This window comes from Pinus tabuliformis, chromosome 2_1 (assembly GCF_031772625.1).
Source record: "Pinus tabuliformis cultivar Carrire ecotype Pingquan chromosome 2_1, CPIR1, whole genome shotgun sequence".
Classification (NCBI taxonomy): Eukaryota; Viridiplantae; Streptophyta; class Pinopsida; order Pinales; family Pinaceae; genus Pinus; species Pinus tabuliformis.
In genome coordinates, this window is record NC_142299.1 from 186,083,619 (window position 1) to 186,092,562 (window position 8,944).

Below are 8,944 nucleotides of genomic sequence, written 5' to 3' on the forward strand. Positions count from 1 at the left end.
TAAAAATTAATATAATAGTTACTCATCTCTATTTAAATAATCAAATTACAATTAAAATTCCATTAAAAAAGAGAAGCGATAAGCATGTAAGATTTGTAACCACATGTTCTTGTCGTTCACATAACAAATTTATTTTTTAAAGAAAAACTGAAACAAGCGTGTGAGACATTTAAGGGCATGCTTATGGTTGTTGTTATCTTTATTCTACGAAATGAAATGAGATGCCCTATTCTCTCTATCACATGTTTTAATTTATTATGTCATCTTATGGTTGTTGTTATCTTCATTCTACGAAATGAAATGAGATGCCATATTCTCTCTATCACATGTTTTAATTTATTATGTCATCATTCATTACTTTCGCCTTAATGAGCACCTACAAATATTATTTTATAGTGTTCTTACCACACAATTATTAATATATTTCTTTTCTTTTTTCTCATTGATTGTTAATTGCAAACATAGAAATTAATTGTAGAGTTGGTATATAGAATGAAGTGACACCAGTGCTTTATTTTGAGCTATACTCTAATTATTGTTTTTTATTAATTATATTGGTACAACAAAAGATTTTATGGTACGAAAGAACTACTTAGATTCTGAGCGCGGCGGAACGAAACGAGTTTCCCAGGTTTCGATCGTGAGACTTCCGAGAAACATGCATCCTTTCTTCGTTAAGGGTTTGGATGGCAGAACCAAATGCATGCAGGTTTCTGCATCTCTCCGCGCGGCTTCGGATCAGAAGGACAGGTTTTTGGATCAGATCAAAACCCCCTCGCAGCTTTTGAGGATCGTATCGGACAATTGCCAGATCGGCGAAGACACCCCTCTGGCTGATGGACGCGTCGACTGGTACCCACAGATCCATCTCTTTCTGCGCTTGAGAAGGGGTAAAGGGGGTTTCGGCCATATTCCGAGGAGCGACGCCACTAAGGCTAGTCAGAGGAAGACCAGAAACGCTGATGCCTGCGACGACAAGAGAGGGAGAAGGCTCCGCCATGTGAACGATAAGAAGGGATCTGAAGTTTTTCACACAGATCCGGAAAATGCAACCAAGGAAGGGGGCCCGAATGCAGAAGATCTGCCCCCTCACACAACAGATCGGGCCAAATCTGGTAGATCTGGGAAGGATTACACCGACCTGGAAACGGCAATCAAAGAAAGGGGCCTGCATGTAGCAGATCTACCCCCTCCCATAATAGATCGGGCCAAATATTGCAGATCCGGGACGGATCTATCTGATCTGTCCAGATCCAGGCAGAAGATAGGTGGGAACCCGCCAGATCCAGAAACCAAATCCATAAAACTGGAACTGGATAAGGCAGAATTAGTGGATCTGAAGCAAATTTTTATTCGAACAACAGAAGGCAGACATGTTTGTGTGCTGATCTGGAAATGGATGAGTGTATTGGATCTAAAAAAAGAGATCCAGGACAAACTGGGAATTCCAGCTGCATTACAAAATCTATTATTTTCAGGGCTCTGTTTGCAGGATCAACACACACTCCAGCACTACAGGGTTGCAAAGGACTCAACCATCACTCTTAATCTCAGATTGCGAGGTGGATCCAAGGGAGCTCCCTCAAAATCTACAGGTACTTACCGTGATGCAGCCAAAGGGAAAGAACCTCTAAAGGGGAAAGAACCTACAGCTGTTAATGAACCCCCAGGGCAGTATATCGTGGATCAAATGCCAGAGAGCCCATCTATTTCCTTGGACATACCAGAGGTAAATTACATTTACTCAGATTTACAAAAATGTGCTGTTATTTGTAGATTCAACGGTTTTTGGCCTAGAACCGATGCACTATACCAATGGATCCACACGGCTTGGACAAAAGACTGCCAAATCCACCTATGTTCTAAGGGTTTCTTCATAGTAATTTTCCATTCAGAAGAAGAAAAGGAAAAAATTCTCAACCAAGGGCCATGGTTCTGGGGCAGTGCTGGACTTTTTGTTACTCCATGGTTCCCAGATTTTGATGCCAATACTTTGGTGGTATCAAGGATGCCAGTATGGGTTAGGCTGCATAACCTCCCGTTACATTTCTGGCATTCCAAGGCTTTAATAGCTATTGGAAATACCCTCAGGAAAATGTTAAAGATTGATGCAGAGAGACATATAAAGGGAATTTTTACTTTTGCCAGAATATGCGTCGAGGTAGATCTCAGCCAAGGATTACCTGAAAGTATAATTCTGAACTTTAATAATTCACAGTGGAAACAAATATTGGACTATGAGAATACAACTTTCAGATGCAGGGGATGTCAACAAATGGGTCATCTGTACAATGCATGCAAAAATCTCAAAAAGAGCAAGACACAACAAAGGAAGCCCAAAGGATGGCAGAATATAGATGATGTCGTAAAGAAGAGAGATACTGAAAAGAAAGAACACAATATAGCTCAGGAGAAAGACCAGGACAGCAAGGAAAAAGAGATTATTGAAGAAAAGGAAGAAGATCTTCAACAGGAAATAAGCGGGAATAAGCGTAGTCACAGTCCTGAAGGATCAGATTCAGATAAAGAACAACAAATGAATCCAGAGGAAAACCAGCTAGCTATTACTGATTCCATGCACAACACAGATGGTTGGCGAAAAGTGGAAAAAAAGAAGGGTCGAAAGACTTAGGTTAGCTGGTCATAGTTTATCTGGAAAGTTTTTTTCTCTTATGTTTGTAGTCAAAAAGGCTGAAAATTGATACCAATCATCAGAAGTATCAGAAATGCTTACAGCATATGTAATGTAACTTTTTATTTTTCTTATTAAATTTTTCTTCAGGAAAAAAAAAAAAAAAAAGATTTTATAGTACAACAAATTACAGATTTTGTGGTACAATGTTATCATTGTAAAATAAGAAGTGAACCAATTAAAATTGAAATAAATATATTTAAAATATATATATATATATATATATATATACTTTTCTTTTTTTTCCAAAAATAAACATTAAATAAAATCATTTGATCTTTTGAAAATTTAAAATTAATGTCAACATCAATATTTTTTTAATATATGATCAATATTTCTGAGTTATATAATTGCAATTATATAAATGTATTAATGCAAAATAGTATATATCACTTTTGAATTTTAGTAAATATGACAGTGACACACTGCCCCTGCATTAATTAGTGTGAAAAATAAAACACTCCTAAAATATTAATTGATGTAGTATATAGAATGGAGCTAAAATATTGATTGGTGTGGTATACGGCATGTAATTATGCTCCATTACTGCCACAGGTACCGCATCATTTTCAGCACAATATTTTTATGTTTTGTGGCACTATTTAATCACACTACATGGTGTCTCGGGGCACTAAATATAGTTATGACTTCACAAAATATGGAAATTATCTCGTGAGTTTGTTCCCAAATGTTATAAACAAATTATCGAAGGAATATTAATAAATTTTCCTCACAAAGCTCCACTAACATTGACCAGAAACGAAGTTCTATGCTCGTGCCATTTTAAATGGTTGAAACCTCTAATGTAAAACTGATTGAGACCTAAACCTCCAACGTCTATCCCCCTGCCATTTTAAATGGTTGAAGCCTCTCATGTAACACTGATTAAGACCTAAACCTCCAATGTAAGACTGAGTAACAGTCACTATATCCGAATTAAACGGGCAAAGCTTCAGAATTTTTACAGCGTTAGACAAGGACCCACGTTTTCCGCATTTATTCAGAGGCTACTACAATGTCAAATCATCAAATTTGATAATAATGGCACTCCAGGGAGTTGGGGGTAGAAACCAAAGTATTGTGGCAGTGAAATTAGAAATTTGAAGAAATATTAAAGAAATTAAAATGTTAACATAAAAGTGAAACGATGAAAACGTTTTATTTCTGGTTGATTGTTAATTGTAAATATAAGAATTAATTGTAGAATTGGCATAGAATGAAGTGACACCAGTGTTTTATTGTGAGTTATACTGTAATTATTATTTTTTATTAATTATATTAGTACAATAAAAAATTTATGGTACAACAAATTACAGATTTTGTAGTACAGGGTAATCATTGTAAAATAAAAAATAAATCAATCAAAATTAAAATAAACATATTTAAAAAAATAAAAATTAATTAATTAAAAATTTTCAAAAATAAATATCAAATAAAATCATTTAAATTTTTTGTAAATTTAAAATTAATATCAACCTCAATTTGTTGTGAATACTTTATTACCCTACAGGGAATAATAACATATTCAACTTGTAAGTCATACATTTTGTGATGGAATGGTACACTATTCGAGAATCTTGTATTTTCTGCTTGACATGCTTTCAACTCAGTGATAAATTTTATGAATATTGCGGGCCCATGATTGTAATCCGTCCCAATAAATTCCATACAAGAGTGCAAACATAATATCCCATTATCAAACCAGACATTTTTACGTAACGCAACCTCACGTGATAAAAAGGCAGAAATTACACTTACAATATAAATTTTAATATGTGAAATTTTTAATAACGTCGATTCTCCATTTAGTGTGAGAATGATAATATTTAATAATATTTTCGGAGATTTTATTTAAAATTTATTATTTTTATATTTAAAAATGAGTTCATTTTATTGTGTTTTTTTGGAAAAAAAGAAATTGTGGATATTTTTTCTAATTTTTTTAAAATTTGACAGGAATTTATTGAAATTATAAGTTTGATATTAACCCCTGCTAAGTGATTTATATATATTCAAAAACCCACTTTAAATAACACAAATTAAAGTTTTATCTCAATTTTTTCCCAAAATTATGACACTTGAAAGTCCAAAAAATCACACTAAAAACAATTAAAATATATTATTTAAAAAAAATGTTAAATATCTCAGTTTAAAAATTTGATGAATAATTTATTTTGAATTGAAATTTAGAAAAGCATATTGTAACTAGCTAATAAATTAATTTTTATAATATTTTAAATTTATTTTCAAAATACCATAAGAAAAAATAATTTATAAATAATTATTGTTAGTCTATTTTTCTGTATAATTTCTATTAATTAAACATAAATAATATCCAAAATATTTTAACATCACACATTAGTTAAAATATTATATCAAGTTATAATTTACCTTACTCTCAAGCAAAATGATTAATAATTAAATTATTTATTGTAAATAAAAATGAATATAAATTATAATAAATAAATATTAAATTAAAAGTAACTTTTACCAATTTTAATTTTTTTTATTGTAATATTTTTATATTAAAAAACATTTATATTTCTCATATTTTATAAATTAAATAAATATTTTATATGGAAAAAAAATCTTTTCTCGTATTTTTTAAATTGAATAAAAATAATTTTAATTAAGTTAAAAAGTATCTTGCAACATTGTAACATGTTGCGATATTAGATAATTATTTTTTAATGTCAATTTGAAGAGGTTCATATTTCATTTCCAAAAAAATGCATTTGTCTATTTCGTTGGTAGAATCTAATTATTAATGCGGAGTATCTCAGCTAATAATAACACTTTCTTATTTTAATTTTTGTATTTTAGTTTATGGAAAGAGTTAACATTTAATGTAATTAATCATTATTTATAGGTGAGATAGGGCAAAGTTTCAGTCTTATCAAATATTATGGATTTTAAATTATGAAGATATAATGTCAAGTTTAAAGTTGGAATAAAATTTCCATTATAACCTTGGACATTGATACCATTTGTTTTTATGCTCAGGATAATAGATCTTTTTGGAAAAAAATTCCCATTATAACCTTATGACTTTGATACTATTTGTTTTCACAACTAATAAACCTCCAAAGTTTAGGTTTTTTGGGGGGGTGGGGGGTTGAAGTAGTTCTATTAAATGCAACGAGAGAATAATGAGAAAGTTAACTAAAATTGAATGATGGTGAAAACATAAAATTAAATTATTTATAGCCTAGTGTGATTGTTCTAAAAGTTCCTCTCCATCTATTCATAATCTTCCATTCACATGCATCTATGGGGTTGGTGATGGAAACCTTAGAGTTCTTTCTTTTATTTTATTTTACTTTAATGAGGTATATAGTACAAATTAATAATAAAAATAAAATATTATGAGATATATTTTAATTATTTAAACTAAGTTAATTTAACTATATTTTAATCTAACACCACATGTTTTTTCCCATAAAAGCATTTCTAGAAAGAAGTTGTACCTTTTGAAAGAAAAAAGAAAAAAGAAATATATACACACACACAACTATATACAAATAATATATTAAAATGAACAAATATGATATTAAAGTTTATAAATACAAGCATCAACAAATAGAGTTCTCATCATCTCTCCCTAGCCAAGATAATGCAATCATGACTTATCTTGCTATTTTAATTGTAATTTTTATTAATATAAAGTTGTATGTCTTTATTCTTTTTTACTCTAATTTAACTATGGATAATGCAATCATGACTTATCTTGTTATTTTAATTGTAATTTTTATTAATATAAAGTTTTATGTCTATATTCTTTTTTCCTCTAATTTAACTATGTGTAAACTAAGTGACAGTAGCTACTCTGTAGCATTTGTTCAAATGTGGGAGCCACGGAAAATTTTAAAAAACCCCATAAATTTATATGAATAATAAATGGGTGAATCCTCATGATATATAGGGAAAATGGAAAAATGGAAGGTGATTTTATCAATAACATAATATGTATATATATATTTCTTTTGGGGAATCTCTCCCCGAATTATATTATCTTGTAAAATCATGGCGAACCTTTCACTGAATTATAAAATCTTGTAAGATCTTGGCGAATCTTTCACTGAATAAAGTTTTTGTGAATCTTTCACTAAGTTATAAAACATTGTGAAGTCTTGGCAATTTTTTTGATAAAGTATAAAACCATATATGATAATAGGAAAACATATTCATTAAATTGTAATATACTAACTTACATGTTTGGAAAAAAAAACATAATTTTTTCTTCCTAAGGTGGGCCAGTTGTTTCTTTTGAGTTAATTATAGTAAACATGTTATCAAATGTGTTTGTATAGGCTTGGGATTCGAACATGGGTCTCAACTGTAACTGTAATAGAGTTGAACATGGGTCTCAATCACAAGATATTTTTGAAATTTGACCTCACCCATCATCATACCTAGAATATTTGTGTTTTGGGTAATTCTCCGCAACATTTTCTAAAATAAAATTAAACAAGTATTTTTTTACTGTGAATATTTGACTCTTTTGAAACATGCTTACACGTTGCACAAGTATTTGTTTACTGTGAATATTTGACTCTTCTAAAACGTGCTTACACGTTGCACACCTGCTGATAGATACCATTAAAAGTACGCTAGAGTTGGCAAATATTATAAAACACGGAAAATTTTGATTCGCAGTACGATGTTACATCCATAAAGAATATCTTTAATATTCATCAATAACACCCACATCACTAGAAAATGTGAAGGCAAATGGTATATAAATAAATTAGAAACCGCTCACAGAAAACCCTAATGATGGTCCACTATAATCTGAATTTTGCAGCTTTATAGTTGTTCTCGATTACAAGTACTATATAACACAGTTAAATTAAATAAATTCTATCCTAAATATTAGCCAATGATGATGCTAATATGCTTCTTCAATGAGCTTTGAAAAAATATGAAGGTGAATTATACACTATGTTTCCTGGTATACACACGTACCATAACCTGCAACACAAGAAAATGCCAATCAGTTCATTATATTGAAGTTCTTGCCAATGGAAATGACATATAATTCTTTACAAATGCAATGAAGCATGGCTTAAAAATGAAATATCCCAATGTAGGATCCCATTGAAAGTGAAGTGTTTTTTGTTTTTCAACTTACAAATTGGAAGGTTCCCTGGTAATTGTCAGAGAATTGAACCTCGACTAGGAAGTGCCCTTACCAAGTTAAAATGAAAGTTCTCAATGTAAGTGAAGTGCTTGTTGTTTTCTAACTTACAAATTGGAAAAGTCCCTTGGAAATATGGTTAAGTGAGGCTTATATAACCTCAATCTTATTTACGTATCCTACTAGTCTAATTTCCCCATCGGCAGACCAGTAGGGCAGAAAGCACTCCTTTGTAATACCTCTTTTGATTAATGATATTTCGAGCTTTGAACAAAAATGATAGAAAAAGCTTAACATATCATGTTGAGATTTTGTTTAATTGATAGGTACAATTTTAATAGCGTCATCACAAAGCAATTCAATAATCAATTATGACAATATCGATGTACATAGAGGGCTTGGTGTTTTTCATTAAATGTTAGTTCCATACCCTCATACATGATAGAAGCCATTGGAATTATTGCAATCCCCCTAATCCCAAAATCCTGAAAACTGTCAAGTATGTTGGAATTTAAGTGAGATTTAAAATTCTAATTTCTCCATATGAAATTCAATGAGGTCAAAACCACTCTCAAACATTGTGATTCTATTAATGGTAATGTTAAAATTTTAATTATCTTTCATTTTCACAATTTTACTTTAATATTTTAACATTAGCATTACATTTATAGCATTAGTATAGCCCTAGGCTTCCACACTTATAACTTATTGTTTTCAAGAACGTATAATATATGATTGACAATTAAATTTAGAGCATATGATATATCTAGAGAGAGGGGGGAAATAATGTAAAAATGTGAACAAAAATAGAGAGATAATAAATATAAAAGTTAAAAGGAAATTGAAGAATAATTAATAATTGATATTAAAGAGAAATTTAAGTAGGGCCAAACAAAGGGGCCAAACAAAATGGAAACAAACTAAAGAGATGAATTGTTGGGATAGGTGATGGATAACAGAGTTCCATGACTGGCTTTGCCTATAACCATCTTCCCTATTGAAATTGTTATTATGTTTTTTTTTTTTATTCAAGAGCTTCTCAAATGATTCAAGGATTATGATAAGGAACAAATGTCATGGGACAAACTAAATTCGAAAACACAACTCTCTTCCAA